The following is a 17374-nucleotide window of genomic DNA, read 5'->3' on the forward strand; positions in this document are numbered from 1 at the left end:
GTCTGACATATCGAAACTCTAGGGAAAACAGTGCCCGAGAGGACACCTCTGAGCTTCCACCCATAGGGTCCTTTTCTGGGACACTGGAATGCTCGCTGGGTGGAGGTCTTGTAGGCGCTCAGACTCCTGAGACCCGTGCCAGCCACACAGAGCTGAGGACCACTGGCCAGTCCACACAGCGGGCAGCCCAGGCACGGGGAGGTGGCCTGGCCGCAACACCCCGACTTTGAGAGTCCTCACTCCTGGGGGCTCCCCACAAGAGACATACCCAGCACAGGAGCCGCTGTGCTCCCTGAAGCCCAAGGCTGGGGGCCCATCGGGTACGCCCAGCCCCTCCCCACCCATCAGATGCCATCACGAAGCCGGACACGTGACCACAAGCAAGCTTCCCACAACAGAGGCGCCTGCACGTGCCTGCAACAGGGTTCCCAGGCAAAGGGGTAGGAAGTCAGTGAGAGGCCAAATTCTCACTCAGGGGAAAGGTTTCTGTCCATCTTAACCCAAGATATTTAAGAACGGGATTACTGAGATTAAGAATGGGATTAACTGTTTAAGAATGGGATTATTGAGTCAAAAATATAAAAGTGCTTTTATGACTTTTGCTAATTCACTTTCCTGAAGGATTTTCCAAATATAGCTGCAGCCACCGTTGCAACAATTAACAGATATAGGATCTAAATGAGAAAAATTTTACTGAGACAAAGAAAATCAGGAAAAATGAAGAGACACCTCCTACAGGAAGCCTTGAAGTAAAGGGAGAAGTTCTTCCCTGTTTAAATAATTGCAAGGATTTGGGGGGATGGGATGAAGCCATCCTATCTTTCTTAGTAACGAATGAACAAAAATCCCTCGCAATCCTTTCAAAAAAGAGCAGTGACAGGGAACTGGCCTAACCATCTTGGAAAGTATGCTACAGAAACAGTATCAGCATGACGGGCTGGGATTCCAGCGTTACAGAGCTCAGCAGTACAAGGCTGACCCCCCACTCAGTGGTGAGAGCCAGGTTAACACCCCTACAGCTCGTCTTCCCAAACAGACTCCCCAGCAGAGCGGAGGTGCAAACTCAAGGAAGAGACAAATCAGCTCTCTCCTGGAGGGTAGGTCACAAACGACTTTCTTTCTTCATATTCACTTACTGTCATCTTTCCAGGGCAAACGACCTTCAAACTCAAAGGCTATTTCTATTTTGGAGGAAAACATTCACTGTTGACTTTCTGGTCAGTTCTCCTTGCAAGAGCATTCCTGTCCTGCAGGACACGCGCCCCCTGCGCGGAGCCTGTCAACAGGCGAGGCGGGGTCACGGCCAGGGCCGGCCCAGAGGGCGCCACCGGCTTCACACTGGCAACCGCTAAGAGCTACGCGTTTGTACGTCATGTTCTCTGGGATTGGAGCGTGGGACACTTGTTTCTAGAAAGGAGCGAAGGAAAAAACAAAACCAAAGCAACCCTGGAGCACGGCTCTGCCGCAAGGAGCAGCGCCTCCAGAACCCTCACCGCGGCACCTTTCTCTGACCCTCTCCCAGCACTGTCTCCATGGACTTCTGCAGACACAAACTGCTCTGAAAATCCCTACAGGGTCAAATGTCCCCAGGGCCTGGGACCGGGCGCTGAGGGAACACCCACCAGCCCAGGAGTCCCTCCCAGAGCCTTTCTAGAAGGGGTATTCGAAGCACATCCCCTTCCTCCTGTCCTCAAACCCAGCCTGCCCAGCGCACATCACCGCTCCACACGCTGTGTGCACTCCTCCCCCAGGGACACTGCTTCTCAGGTGGGAAACCAAAAGCTAGACTCCCCCGCACACACCTGGAGTCACTGCTCTCCTCATCTTTGAAGCTGAGCAACTGGCCGTAAAAGCAGAGGCAATAAGGAAGCCGCAAGCAGGCACAACCATCAGGAAAGCATCGTGGCCCAGCCCAGACTGTGGGCTGGGCAGGGCCAGTGAGGACAGCAACGGACTGCTGGAGAAGATGGGCGGGAGCGCGGGGACACGGGGCCAGGGAGGGGAGGAGCAGGAAGCCGGGCCACCCCCACCTCTGCCGCCAGCCCGAGGGCGGCCCCTCAACCAAGGCACTGCCCCCGTGCTGGCCACGCGGGGGCGCCGCCTGCGCTGAGTCCTCGGGGTCTAGGCAACCTGAAACCCGGGGGGTCCACTGATCATGCGGCCTGCGTGCTCCACGCAAGCCTTCGGCTGTGATGGTGTCAGCCAACAGGCTGCTGCTCTGTGTCCCATTTACAGCACCCCAGGGGAAGCGCAGCAGGCAAGAGCCCCAGGACTTCAAGAGGATACTGGGAGGCCCGAGAAGACGCAGGAGACACGCCAGCGAAACAAGCACATGCCGAGCGGCGCGGCACCCCAAGGGCGGTGGCCTCCGCTGCGGAGCAAGACAAGCTCTGCTCCGGGAGATGGCTGAGCAGGACTGGAGGAGGTAAAGGGCGCCGGATGTCCCAGGCAGGACGGCCCGCTGACCCGTCAAGGGCGGTGGCCTCAGCTGCGGAGCAAGACAAGCTCTGCTCCGGGAGATGGCTGAGCAGGACTGGAGGAGGTAAAGGGCGCCGGATGTCCCAGCCAGGACGGCCCGCTGACCCGTCAAGGGCGGTGGCCTCAGCTGCGGAGCAAGACAAGCTCTGCTCCGGGAGATGGCTGAGCAGGACTGGAGGAGGTAAAGGGCGCCGGATGTCCCAGGCAGGACGGCCCGCTGACCCGTCAAGGGCGGTGGCCTCAGCTGCGGAGCAAGACAAGCTCTGCTCCGGGAGATGGCTGAGCAGGACTGGAGGAGGTAAAGGGCGCCGGATGTCCCAGCCAGGACGGCCTGCTGACCCGCCAGCACTGCCCCCAGCATGCCCCGTCCCTCCCAGTGCCCCTTCGAGGGGGTGCCTGCCACTCCACACTGCCCCCCAGGTGCCTTGCGCACGTGAGGACGGGAGACAGTCCCGGAGACGGACCTGGGAGTGCAGGTCCAGGGACGGCCCCAGCGCCTCCTCCTAGGCTTGGCCCGCAGCGACGTGCCAAGCTCCCCACACAAGCACAAGGTCAGCACTCTCTGAGATGAGGACTTCTAAACCCCCGCCTACCGCTCACCAGGAAAGGCCTGGCTGGCGTTCTCACCAGGGCACACTCTCTGGAGCTGCCACAGCATCGACTTACATCTTGGGGGAGCCTGTCAGGCGGGGCCTGTCTGGTGTGGGGCGGGCCTGCCTGGTGTGTGGGGCGGGGCCTGCCTCGTGTGGGGGCGGGGCCTTCTGGTGTTGGGCGGAGCCTCTAGCTGTGGTGCACAGACTCTCTAGCAGTGGTGTAGGCTGAGTTTTTGCACCACATGGGATCTCAGTTGCCCGAGCAGAAGCTGAAGCTGCACCCGCTGCCCTGAAGGGCGGATTGTTAGCCACTGAACCACTGGGGAAGTCCCTCTGAGGGCATTTCCAACAGTGTGAAACACGCACCTAGTCAACCAGCATTCCTAGCATTATCACTGCACCTTCCAAATCTCATCACCCCAGCCTCTCACACTAGCTCGCTGACTCTGCTACACTAGCACGTTAACTCACACGCGTGTCCGAGGTCCTAGTCAAACATCTAAGACAAATCACAGCTTCATTTACGTGCATCCTGAAGTCACACTGTACAAACCGGGACTGCGTCAACACCAGCAAACGCTGCGGTGGAGGGAAGGGAAAGCACAGCTGACGCGTGGGCGCTCGGTGACTACCCAGTCCGGCTTTCGCCTCCGTCTACTGTTCTGCGGTACCAGTTTAGGCCCATGAGTGCGAGAAGCATGGCTCCCCGCTCTCGAGATCCTAACCCAGGCTGATCAGATGACCTCAGACTAAGGCACCCTACATCCTGACACCCTCCTCCACGCCTCATACTTAACCACGTCCACTCCCGAGTCCCTGTCTCTCTCAGGAACACGGGTCACTAACCGCGACCTCGGGTAGAAGCACACCCACTCTGGCTCGGACACCTGCTGAGGGTCAAGTAAAGTGTCAGTTACTGGGTTGGACGTTGGGGTTGACCTACTCCCTGGTGGTCCAGTGGTTACGACTTCATGCTTCAACGCAGGGGGTCCATCTCTCTGGTCAGGGAACCAGATCCCACATGCTGCCACTAATGCCTGCCTGCACAACCAAAGAAACGAGAAGGCCACCGTGACTGTCTAAGCTGAACAAAGCACTCTGTTTTGTAGCTTCCGAGTGGTCACCTGGAAGCCCCAGTGGCCAGATGCAGCTGGCTACTTCACACCTCCTCGCTGGACAAGGGGCTTGGCGTGATCCTACACAAGGAGAGGCCATGCGCAGAATGGGCCCAAGCACCTGACACCCATAATGGGCCCTTAGGAGTCACTTCACCCCATCCTGTGCTGGGTGAGGCACCCCGGGGGCACCCACAGCCCGCCCGGCTCCCGCCTGCACCCCCAGAGACCACGAACTACCTCCTGCGCAGGGAACTGCTCTCAGCCTGCAGCAAGACCAGACACGCCCACCCCCTCCAGCACCGGTCAACACCTCCACTCAACTCCTGCCCACGCAGGTGCCTTCTGGATCCTCAGCTTCCCGGCTGCCGCCCTCTGCCTGGCTCAGACTCAGTGCGCCTCTTACGCCACCTGCCTCGCACACGCACCGTCCTTTAGTGAAAGACGGTGATGCCCTAAGAACGCGGAGAACTTTACGGATGTCTAGGAGCTCCCTCGGCATGGAGTCCCTAACTGCACAGGACGGTGCCGCCCGCCTCAGCAGTCACCCCAAATATCCAGGAAGTACACTGCCGCTGGGCTAAGCTTCACGACCATGCCAACCCTCTGCTGGTCCAGACCACGCATTCCCCGTGCGGGCGTTACTAACCATGGTCTGCGGCCCTCCAGAAGCTGAGCATAAGGACATAGTACATCCACAGTATTAAAATTTCACTGGGGCCGGGGAGACAGTTGGGGAGGCGAGGCTGGGTCGCAAAGGCCTGGGGGGCAGAAGGGAGACGTGATAATGAAAAGTGGGGGGGAAGGCGGGTCTAACGGGGCGGTCCTCTACAGCACCCAGCGGCTCGGCCACACCGGCCACAGGCTCGCACCTGCCCCGCTGGCCTGCGCAGGCAGAGAATACTTGCGTCTCCACAGCCGGTGAGTTCTGCGGTGTGCTGCTGGTCTCAACAACCCGGGAGGATCTAACCAGCACTGGCCGGTGGTCCTCGCACACCTCCAGTCTCAGTGGGTGGCCATTCATTGCTATCCAGCCCATCGTCTTTCCCTCTTGAAAGCACGGCGAACACCAGCTCTTCAACGGCAGCTTCAGGCAGCAGCGCACGCGGGCTCCTCGTCCGACTGTCACAGGGGCGTGCTGGCCGCACCCTGACCGCTTCAGAACACTCGCAGCCACTGGTCCTGGCTGGCCAGCAGTGTCCACACAGCGCCCCAGGTCCCCTGTACCCCCGAGCTGCCTGTCTGAAAGCCAGCAGCACTGTGGACGACACCAGCAGCATGAAGGACCCGACAGACCGCACTGGCCCGGAGCAGGCGGCCTGTGGAAGGTCAGACTAGGGAGCGTCGCCCAGACCTCAGAGCCTCCCGGGACCAGGGGTGGACGTCCACTCCCGACAGAGCCGCGTGTCCCAGCAGACCCTCTGCCTGCGCGTGCCTGTGTGAGGCGGTCACAGGTACTTTTCCCTCAAGAGCTCTTGCAGGAACCACGGTGACTGAGGTGTGCCCCAAGGCTAGACCAACTCCTAAGCAGTCCTTCCAGACCACTTCCAAGTCAAGACGCCAACATTTAAAAAAAAGTCCAGTCAGCTAAGTGACAGTCTGTCTCCACACTTGCTGACTTTTAAGGGTCCACAGCACCCAGAGCACAGAACGCAGGACATCACACGTGTGGTCAGGTTACATGCGGACAAGCTGCCACCACCGGCCACGGGCCTACGACCCGGAGCTCAGACAGGGAGGCCCAGGGCACGCGGTGCACCACCACCACCAGGACAGCAGCCAGAGGAAGGGCACGGTCCACCGGCCAAGAGGAAGAGTGGGGACCGGCGCAGACAGACCCCGCCAGCACCCACGGGGGCGCCGAGCCGGCGGAGAGCGCCCCTCCTCGGGGGAGGGCTCTCGGTGGCTGCTGGGACCCTGGGAGGCTCCGAGGGCCCCTCCGTTCTGAAGCGGCTCCAGCTCAGGACTGGCTTGTCTCTCCCACACCGTAAACTTCAGTTCCCCGTGCCCACTGTCACACCACCCCGACCCCGCCACCGCTTCAGGGAGCAAGATCACAGGACTACACGCCTGCGGGCACACGGGATTGACCGCTTTGGCGCGAAGCGGGCCACTACCTCCTGGGAAAAACAGGTTAGGGCAGCAACTCTCGCCCAACGTCTGGGGTCACAGGCTCCGAACCTCGAGCACTGCCTGCTTCCAATCAGACGCCAGGGATACGGGAGTCCCAGGAGCCCCACGCTTGGTCCCAGGGCCACTGTCCTCAGAAAAGACCTCTGGGGCAAAGACCACATTTCATATCAAGTCATCAAAGTACATTAAACCAAATACGTAACCACTGGGGCTTTAATTCACAAAGCCTCCTCACCAAAACATTTTTAAACAAGTATTCAAAAATTTCAGTATTAAACGAAAAAGTAGCCCGATTTAGCATTATGAACTCATATCCTGTAAGGAGACTTACACCTAAAAGGGCGTGGGATGCCTCCTGTGGGGAACAGTGCCCAGATCCCGGAGCACCCTGGGGCTCGCACTCTCGGCCGTCACTGTCCCTGACCAGCTGAACGTGCAGAAACGATGGCAGAACAAATGACTCTCAGACACACAAATGGATTCGAGCAGGACAAGCCCCTCGCGTGGAAAAGCCAGTTTTGTGACCAGCTGCAGGGTCCTTACAACACTGTTGATCTCCATGTATATCTGCTCTTTGTTCATTTCATTGGACAGTCAGGATATTACCTTTCCTTGAAACTGTCTTTAACTATGCCCATCACCTAGGGACTTCCCTAGTGGTCCAGTGGATAAGACTCCAAGCTTCCACTGCAAGGGGCACAGGTTCAATCCCTGGTCAGAGAACTAAGACCTCCCACAAGCCACACGATCAAAAACAAACAACAAAAAACCGCCCAGTGTCCACCCCAAACAAGACTACTCTGATGCCTGTCTCTGAAGAATAATTCTATTAAAGTTCTAACCGCAGTTGTCCTCTGGTTGCTGAGCCATATCTCACTCTCTGTGAGCCCATGGACTGCGGCACGCCAGGCCTCCCTGCCCTTCACCATGTCCCGAAGTTCGCTCAGACTCATGTCCATCGAGTCGGTGATGCCATCCAACCATCTCATCCTCTGTCGTCCCCTTCTCCTCCTGCCTCCAACCTTTCCCAGCATCAGGGTCTTTTCCAATGAGTTGGCTCTTTGCATCAGGTGGCCAAAGTACCGGAGCTTCAGCTTCAGCATCAGTCCTTCTAAAGAATATTCAGGGTTGATTTCCTTTGGGATTGACTGGTTTGATCTCCTTGCTGTCCAAGGGACTCTCAAGAGTCTTCTCCAGCACAATTCAAACACATCAATTCTTCAGCACTCAGTCTTCTTCATGGTCCAACTCTCACATCCATACATGACTGCTGGAAAAACCACAGCTCTGACTTGACGGACCTTTGTTGGCAAAGTGATGTCTTGGCTTTTTAATATGCTCTCCAGCTTTGTCGGGTCTTTCCTTCCAAGGAGTCAGCATCTTTCAGTTTCATGACTGTGTCTCCGTCTGCAGCGATACTGGAGCCCAAAAGGAAAATCTCTCGCTCCTTCCACCTTCTTGCCTTCTATTTGCCGTGAAGTGATAGGACTCGATGCCATGGTCTTAGTACTTTGAATGCTGAGTTCCAAGCCAGCCTTTCACTTTCATCAAGAGGCTCTCTAGTTCCTCTTCACTTTCTGCTATTAGAATGGTATCCCCTGCATATCTGAGGTTGAGATTTCTCCTGGCAGTCTTGATTCCACCACGTGAAATATCCAGCCTGGCATTTCACATGATTACTCTGCAAGGATGACAATATACAGTCTTCACATATTTCTTTTTCAATTTGGAACCAGACCGTTGTTTCATGTCCGGTTCTAACAGTTGCTTCTTGACCCACATACAGGAGTCTCAGGAGACAGGTGAGGTGATCTGGTATTCCTCTCTCTCTAAGAATTTTCCACAGTTTGTTGTGATTGGCACAGTCAAAGGCTTTACTGTAGGCTTTCTCTATGATCCAACGAATGTTTGCCATTTGATCTCTGGTTCCTCTGCCTTTTCCAAACCCTGCTTGTGCATCTGGAAGTTCCTGGTTCCCCTACTGCTGAAGGCTCGCTTGAAGGATCTTGTGCGTCACCGCGCTGGCGTGTGGAATTAGCGCAGTCGTACAATGGTCTGGGCGCTCTTCGGCACTGTCATTCTTTGGGACTGAAATGAAAACTGACGTTTTGCAGTTCCATGGCCACTGCTGAGTTTTCCAAATTTGTAACGTTTCTATATTGAGTGCAACACTTTAACAGCATCATCTGTAAGGATTTTAAACAGTTCAGCTGGAATTCCATCACCTCCACTAGCTTTGTTGGTAGTGATGCTTCCTAAAGCCCACCTGACTTGACCCTCCAGGATGTCTGGCTTGAGGTGAGGGGCCACACCACGGCAGTTATCCTGCAGAGGCTTCTGCGTGTTCCTGCCGCCTCTTCCTTACCTCTCCTGCTTCTGCCAGGCCCACACCGTCTCGGCCCTTTACTGTGCTTCCTCTTCCACGGAACGCTCCCTCGCTGGCTCCAGTCTCCCTGAAGAGGCGTCCAGCCTCCCTCGTCTGCTGTTATCCTCTGCTTCTCCACACTGCTCACTGAAGAAGGCTCTCCTTGCTATTCTCTGGACTCAGTTACGTATGCGCCAGTGGGGACTCTCCAGAGAAAGAGAACCACGGTTCCAAGGATAAAGGAACAGAACCTACTGCTTCTGCTGGCGCCGTGTAGGAACCTGTGTTTTCCCAGGCAAAGTGAGAGTTCAAAAGTGTTAAAAATAAAGTTCACATACATGAGATTCACGTTTCTGTAAGGATATATAAGATCACGGAATGCACACGTGTGAGATGTAGCATTTAGACTAGTGAGGAAGTTCTCACAAGGTCACGGAGGCCGAGATGCCCCGCAATCGGCAGTCTGAAGGCCTGGGAACCAGGCAAGCTGGTGTCAGATCTCGGCTGAGCAGGGGACTGGGAGTCCCCCTCGGCGTCCCCCAGGCCTGGACGAGAGCAGCCTGCCCTGCTCAGCCCTCACGCCCAGCTGTGCGCCCCACCCAGAGACACAGCACAGACGCCCTGGAAGCAAGCGTTAGCTAACCCTTGGGGGCCGCTGCTGGCCAGGCTGACACACAGCACTCACCAGCACGCCAGGCAGGTGTGAAAGCCCCGCAGAGCTCAGGGCTCAGGCGAGGGTTCAGCTCCTCTAGCTGAGGAGGAAGTCCTCCATTACAAAGGTTCCCATCCGAAGGTTATTACTCAAGTGCAGCTTTACAGGGATTCAGATGCAGTGCGTGCAAAACCTGGCAAACCACAGACCCACCTGCCTCACAAGATCACTGACAGCCAGCTTGCTGCAGGTAGCATTTAGGAAAACCACTGCTAAACACTAACTCAGGGTGGAAACGTACCAGTGACCCACTAGAAAGGAGAAGAGCCGAACGTCCCGTCGCCAGGTCAGGAGTGGGCGCTTCTCCGCAGGTCCATGCAGCACTGCGTGGCACACGCCACGTGCAGACCACGGTTCTCCTCAGGCGGGACAGCCGCTCCAGAGCAGACCTCGCAGCTTCCCCGGCCGGCGCCGTGACCACCCGGGATGGAAACATGAAATCACATCTCGAGGTCAGCGATCTGCCAGCCGAGATGCCAGCTGGCTCTTATTTGGGAGGAAGAGCGTGTCTGGAGCGAGGACACCCACCTCAGTGTGTGCGTCTGTCAGAGCCTCACCCGTGGAGCGGCCACTGGGACTGTTTCCGGGACCCTTCCTCCAGGGCCGAGAGGAACCCTGCGCGGATCACGCACGCAGCAGCCCCTGCTCGCCTGCCCCGGCCCTGGGCTCCGTCTTGGAACTGGCCTCCTGCAAACAGCGCTCGTGCACCAGGTCCTACAGAATCTGTCCTTTCCTGCCTGGCTTATCTCACTTGGCATGTTTTCAAGGCCCGTCCACCTCACAGCCCACACTGGAACTTCATTCCTGTACATGGTGAATGATACACCCCCGTATCTATTCACCAACAGATGAGCACACAGGGTCTTTCTCCCCGCTGACTGCTGTGAGTAATTCTGCCCTAACCCACAGTGCATGACTATCTGCTGGAGATGCTGATTTCAAATCTGATGGGTAGATGCACCTCAGTGCCAGGACATACGGTAATTTTCTGTAATCTGCACACTGCTCTCCATACAAGTCCAGCATTTTACACTCCTACCAGCAATACACAAGGGTCCCAATTTCCGTAATGCTCACCAACACGTATTTTTTAAATACAGAGCCAGGCTTCTGTGGTGGCTCAGTGGTGAGAATCCGCCTGCCGATGCAAGAGCCACAGGCTTGACCCCTGGTCCAGAAGACCCGCACGCTTTGGAGCAACTGAGCCCACGTGCCACAGCTGCGGAGCCTGTGCCTCAGAGCACGCAGACCGCAGCTGCTGCAGCTCGAGCGCCCCAAAGCCCAGCTCTGCAACCAGAGAGGCCACTGCAGTGAGCCCACACGCGGCAACCAGCGAGGCGCCCCCGCCCGCCACAGCGAGAGGAGCCCTTGCTCACCACAGCTAGAGACAGCCTGAGCAGCAACGAAGACCCAGCACAGCCGTAAATAAACAGATAATAAGGTTACTTCGGGCAAGGGAGAAAAAGAGCCACCGTAATCCAAGTAAAGCATGTATCACCATTCTGAATTCCCCTAATAACTAGTGGTGCTGTGTATTTATTTTTTGTGTGGGTCAGCCACTTCCACATCTTTTTTGGAGAAATGTCTACTCTGATCCTGAACCATCTATAATCAAATTGCCTGTTTGCTACTGAGTTGTTCAAACTTTAAATATGTATTCTGAATATCAGCCTTATCGGATGTACAATTGGTAAGCATCTTCCCCATTCTGCAGGTTGTCTTTTTGCTGCCTTGACACCGTGCTTGGAAACACAAAAGGTCTAGTTTGGATGAAGCCGAGTCTACCTGTTTCCTCTGCTGCTGCAGGCGCTCTTGGTATCACAGCCGTGGCATCGCTGGGTCCAGCACCAGGGGTCTCGCCCTGTTTGCTTCTCAGAGTCCCACAGCTCTCTTTTTTTTTTGCAGCACTGAGGAGCATGTGGGATCTTGGTTCCCTGGGCGGGGATGAAATCCTCATCTCCCGCAGTGGAAGCGTGGAGTCTTACACCCCTGGACCACCAGGGAAGTCCCTCACTTTTTTCCTTTAACCTGTTAAGATTGAGGTCTTTGAGACTGCAATACACCGTAAAACTCCCAGGAGAGAATGCAGACAAAACATTCTCTGACATCAGTCATTCCAGTGCTTTCTTATCTCAGGCCAGTCTCCCACAGCAGCAGAAGCAACAACTGAAATAAGCAAACGGGAACTAAGCAAAGGTACAAGCTTTTGCACAGAAAAGGAAAACATAAACCAAGGGGGGAAATCTACAGAATGGGAGAAAATATTTGCAAATGGAATGACTGACAAGGGTCTAACTTCCAAAATATACAAGCAGCTCACACGTCTCAGTAGCAACAACTCAACAGAACACACAAACGGCCGCAGAGCAGCCGAGCCCGCACGCCGGAACTGAGCGCGCGCCTCGCAACGAAAAGGTCCGGGGCGACGGAAGCAACACCGCACGCCACAAGTAAGGCCTGACACAGCCAAACAGACTTAAAAAAAAAAACAAAACAAAAAACACGGGCGAAACCTAAGCAGACATTTCTCCAAAGAAATACAGGCAGCCAGCAGGCACATAAAAATATGCTCCATGCCGCTGATTTTCCAAGAAACGCAGTTCAACACTACGATGAGGTACCACCTCACACTGGCCAGGATGGCCACCACTAACAAGCCTGCGAATAATAAATGCCGGAGAGGGGGTGGAGAAAAGGGAGCCCTCCCACGCGCTTGGGAGGAGTTTACCAGCAAGCCGCCGCAGCCACTAGGAAAGTGCCTCAAAAACGAAAACTCGAGCTGTCACACGATCCAGCAGTCCCACTCCTGGGCGGATATCCGGACAGACTAATTCAGAACGACACGCAGCCCAGGGCCCAGGCCGCGCCGCCCCGGCGGGCGGGCAGCACCGCCCCGGCGGGCGGCCGCTGGAGACCCTCGGACGTCCCGCGGCGCGCGGGCGCCCGGAGCAGCGCGGCGCATGCGCACTGGAGCACGACAGCGGCGCGGCGAACAGCGCCACCGCGCGGCCACGCGGGACACCGAGCGAACCGCCGCGAGACGCCCCCGCTGCCACTCACACGGGGAACCCGAAACAGGACGCCCGCAAACCTGGGTAGCAGAGACTCACGGACCGAGGGCACGGAGGCGTCTCTGCGGCCGCCGAGAGGAGGGGGGCGGGGGAGGGACTGGGAGGTTAGGGTGAGCAGAGGCAAACCGGTGCCCAAGGGACGCGCGACAAGGCCCGACTGCGCATACACGGGGCGTCCATTCAACGCCCCAGGGCGAACCGCCCCGGAAAGAGCAGGAAAAAGGAGGCAACGTGCAGCGGAGTCACCTGCTCCACAGAAGTCAGAACACCACGGTGAATCAACGATTCGTCAACGAAAGAAGCGTCAGCTCTCCCATTTAACCTTGCGTTATGACGACAGGTCCAGGTCCAAATCCGTCTGCAGGCAGGCGTGTCCCAGCACCGCCATCAGTCGCGGAAGGCACGGCTTTCACCGCCGAACGCGCTCGGCATCTTTGCCAAAGGTCAGTTCACCCTGCATGTGAAGGTTAGTGCCTGGGCTTTCCAGTCTGTTCCGCTGGCTCACCCGTGTTTCCTATTCTAGTATCACACTGTTCTGATTACCACAGAGCTTTGCAGTTTAAAAATCTCAAAGTGGGAGACCTCCAACTTATGAGCTTTCAAAATTACTTTGACTATTGAGGGTCCCATGGCTTTCAGGACAGGTTTTTCTATTTCTGCAAAAAAAAAAAAAAAAAGTAATTGGAAGTTTGACAAGGATTGCATTGAATCTGTAGATGGTTTCCCAACAATATTAATTTTTCTAATTCATAAATGAGCTGTCTTTCCACTTACATCTTTAACCTCTCTCAGCAACGTTTATAGTCTTTCGTTTAGAAGGCTTTTTCATTTACCAACTTAGATTCCTAGGTATTTTATTCCTTTTGGTGCTACTGTGCATGGAACTGTTTCCTAAATTTCTTTTTCAGATGGTATCCTGAAATTTGTTGACTTAGTTTATTAGCTTTAAGAGATTTTAGTCTTTTAATTTTGGGGTATGAACTCTGTAAGGTACTCCACGTATAAGATCACGTCTCTCTTTCCGGTCCAGTTTGGATGTCTTTTCTTTTTCTTGCTGAACTGCTCTGGCTGGAACTTCCAAGACTGTTTTGAAGAGGAGTGGTACAGTGGGCCCCTCTGCCTTGTTCCTGATCCTGAAAGACAAAGCGTGTCCTTCGTCTTCTGCATCAGTTGAGATGATGTTTTCCCCTCTCATTCTGTCAACGTGGTCTATTAACGATCGCTATTTGGTTGTGGAGCCAACCTAACATTGCAAGGAATAAGTCCCACTCGGGTCATGGTCCGTAACTCCTGCCGAATCAACTTCACAGGCATCTATCCTGTTAGGGGCTTTTGCACCGCTCTTCACGAGAGATGCTGACCGATACTTTCCTTTTTTTTTGTAGTGTCTGTCTGACTTTAGTATGAGAGCCATGCTGGCCTCCTTGGTGGCTCAGAAGGTAAAGAATCTGCCTGCAATGCAGGAGACCCGGATTCAATTTCTGGGTCAGGAAGATCCCCTGGAGAAGACAATAGCTACCACTCCAGTATCCTCGCCTAGAGAATCCCGTGGGCAGAGGAGTCTGAAGGGCAACAGTCCACGGGGTCGCAGAGAGCTGACCACGACCGAGCCTCTAACACTCACTTCACTGTCAGTCCTGGCCTCATGGAACGGGCTCAGCACTGTTTTCCCCTCGGGACTACAGATTCGGGATGGACATGTGCACAGGGCCAGATTCACAGCGGACAGCCGACAGGATCTGCAGCAGAACACAGGGGGCCTGCTCAGCGGCAGCCCGGCCAGGGGCACTTGAAGGGATGCATGAACACCCTGAGGCCCTTCGCCGCCCACCTGGAACCATCTCAACACTGTTAACAGGCTGCACCCCAATACAGAATAAAAAGTTGGGAGAGAAAGCAGCAAGGTTCTCCCCTCTTCAATATCTGGGAAGAATTTGCGAACTGGTGTCAGTCCTTTACCCGTCAGAACTCACCAGTGAGGCCGTTAGGCCCCGGGCTCCTCTCTGTCCAGAAGCTTTCGGTAACCGACTCCACCACCTAGCTTGACGACAGTACGAGCCCTACTCTCTATCTCGTCTGGCGGTCTGTGCATCTCCAGGAATCTGCTTCACCCGGGCTACGCAAGTCAGTCCCGTACATGTGTTCCGAGTGAGAATCCTCTTCATTCATGAAAATGGTTAGTTATATCTCCACTTTCTTTTCTGACTTTAGTGATAAGAACCTTTAAAAAATTCTCAGCTAATCTAAAGGGTTTTCTGCTCTAACCTGGACTATTTCCTTCCCTTTTAAGCTCTGGGTTTAAACGGTTCTTTTTCTAGTTCCTCAGGAAGTGAAGTCAGGCTGTTGATCTGAGATCTTTTCGCTGTCAGCACTTGAGGCTGCACTCTGCCCCTCAGCACTTCTGCGCCGAGTCCTGTGCGCTTGCTGTGTTGTGTTTGCAGGGCCACTGTTCCCAGACCAGGGACGGGACCTAGGCTTCCAGCAGCGAACGCACCGAGTCCTAACCCTGCCCGAGTCCCAGCCCTAAACAGTTTACGACTTCTCTTGTGACTGCTCCTCTGGCCCGGCAGTTCTGTAAGAATGTGCTGTTTGCCATCGATGGTGTCTGTGGCTTGTCCAGTTTTCCGCTTGTTACTGACTTCTGACTCTCTCTCATTGTGGTCCGAGAGGTACCTTGGGGACTCACCCCTGGTTGGGGAGCAGATATCCCACATGCCTCAAGGCCAAGAAATCAAACATAAAACAGAAACAATAAGTGTAACAAATTCAATAGACTTCAACAGTGGTCGGCATCACAAGAAAAAAGAGAGGTACTTCGTATGACAACCTACTTTTTAAAACCTTCTGAGACTTACTACGGCTCAACATGTATTCTATCATGAGCTGGATCAGCTCACGGACCTGCTGCCAGAGTCCATCCACTGTCAGTGTCTGGGCCTTCTTGCTGCACCGCATCTTCTCACATGCTCTGTCTTGTCAGGTTTTTGCCTTGAAGGTTATTTCACCTCAGAGGAGTGCAGCTGCCGTCTCTTTTGGTTACGACCTGCATGAGTCCTCTGCACACCGTTTCACACCGAACCTCTCTCTCTCTTTGGCTCCAAAGTCAGTCTCTTGTGGAGGGCAAGTAAGCCTGGCGAGTCTGATGCACGCACAGGTGAAGAATCACTAACAGGGAGGCACTCGCTTCAGTCCTCTTATTGATTGATTCTTTATAGCAAAACACTTTTAATTCCCTTCTCATTTCCTTCCGAGTATATCTCATGGCTAGCTTCTTCCTTGTAGCCGTGGAATTCCAGTTAGCACCCTACAGCGGCAGCAGCTGACCGGGCCAATTCACACCAGCTCACCTTCACTAACATACAAAACTGTTCCCGTGCAACCCGGAGCCCACGCCCTCTCCCTCACGGACGTCACCAAATCACATCTCTGTGCACCGCGTCCCTCCTTCCTCACAGGGCTCTGGGTCACTGTCCAGCGCCGTCCAATCTGAAGGAACCGCCTCTCTACAGGCAGGTCTGTGGTAAAGAGCTCGCTCGGCTCTGGCTTCTCTGGAAGCTCTCAGCTTCTCTCTCAGTTCTGAAGGACAGTGTTCCCCATGACAGGTTTCCTGGTTGACAGCTTTCCCCTCTAGATTCTGAACACAGCAACACAGCCTCCAAGGTTTCTGACGAGAAATTCAATAATCTTTGATTTTCAGCTCACTGTTGTTCTCAAGATACTGTTCACTTCATCACCAGCTCTGTTAACGGGTCATCCTCTCGGCGTAGCAGCTGGCACCGCAGAGCACCGCAGACGCTGCAGGGCTGGCTCCGGCCAGCGCCAGACAGCGAGGCTGCACGAGACCGAGCCACGCGGACTTCCCGGCGCACCTAAGCTACGCGTGCACCACCCTCTCGTCTATTCAGTGTGCAACAGTGCTTTATTTCAAAATACTTCAGGAGTTGTGATCTTTCCGCAACAGTCACATCAAACATCACTGACCACAGATCACACATCTGACCTGAGCAAGGAAGCAAAGTGTGTTAACATGAGGTAGGCAGGCAGCACTGTCAGCGCGGCACACGCGCCCGGCTCCTAGGACATAGCAGCTTTTCCATGAAGGCCATGCCATGAAGGTTTGGGGGACTTAAAAATCACTATACTTACTTATTTTGGCACATGGGTTTAGTTGCTCTGCGGCCTGTGGGATTTTCCCGGATCAGGGATCGACCCCAAGTCTCCTGCGTCGGCAGGCAGACGCTTCGCCGCCGAGCCACAGGGGAGGCTCCACCTTCATTTCAGGTGAAGTGCAGGTGGCTCTCCACGCTGCCCGCCTCTGCCGCGCAGCGCAGTGGCTCAGCCGCACACACGGAGTTCCTTCTCGCGCTCTTCCCCACGACGGCCCATCACAGGATGCTGAAGACAGTTGTCCGTGCGGTACAGAGGCGCCGCTCCCTCACCCGCCCCCTGGACGACAGCCCGAGTCTGCTCCCCGCGAAGCCCCAGCTCCCGCGCGCCGGCGGCCACACGCCTGCGAGGCGGCTGCTCTTTCGCCGTTTCTTCTGCTCTGACGACACCGTCTCCTCCGTCCTGGGAGCCTCAGGCCTGGGCTGGGTCGCGGCTGCCTCTGGTCCCCTCGTCGGCCCAAGCTGGGCCGGGAGACTTTAGCCCACTTACACTCAGGCTGTGCCCACCCCTCATCAGGCTCTCCTGCCCTCACAGGGAGTCGCTCCGGCTTGCTGGCTCGCTCTCCTGCCGGCTCACGCGGCTCCTAACCCTCCGTAAGCTCCCCTTTCGGCTCCTGTACCCTTCTGTCTCAGAACTGTCTGCTTCTCTAGAATTCCTTTTTCTTGATGCCCTCGTTTGGTTCAGCCACCTATCCCCAATTCCTGCCGCTTCTTTGCCGCGCCCTCCGCTGGCTCCTCGAG

The 17374-nt window shown here is 55.4% G+C and overlaps 1 protein-coding gene across 5 annotated transcripts in view; it reads right to left on the bottom strand.

Annotated features, from left to right (window-relative positions):
• The window catches only part of RAB7A (RAB7A, member RAS oncogene family), a 45317-nt gene that overhangs the window by 13238 nt on the left and 14705 nt on the right, over nucleotides 1-17374 (bottom strand). The window contains exon 1 of one of the 5 annotated variants that reach the window (XM_042235708.1): nucleotides 12714-12903. The exons of 1 other annotated variant lie outside the window; for it this stretch is intronic. The gene's annotated coding sequence lies outside the window, so the exon portion shown is untranslated. Of the gene's footprint in view, nucleotides 1-1802; nucleotides 1960-9637; nucleotides 10078-12124; nucleotides 12366-12713; nucleotides 12904-17374 lie in introns of those variants that run through there. 3 more of the 5 variants (XM_027957542.2, XM_027957541.3, XM_027957543.2) reach the window with 3 other exon arrangements.

The sequence above is a fragment of the Ovis aries genome, chromosome 19 (assembly GCF_016772045.2).
Source record: "Ovis aries strain OAR_USU_Benz2616 breed Rambouillet chromosome 19, ARS-UI_Ramb_v3.0, whole genome shotgun sequence".
NCBI classification, from domain to species: Eukaryota; Metazoa; Chordata; class Mammalia; order Artiodactyla; family Bovidae; genus Ovis; species Ovis aries.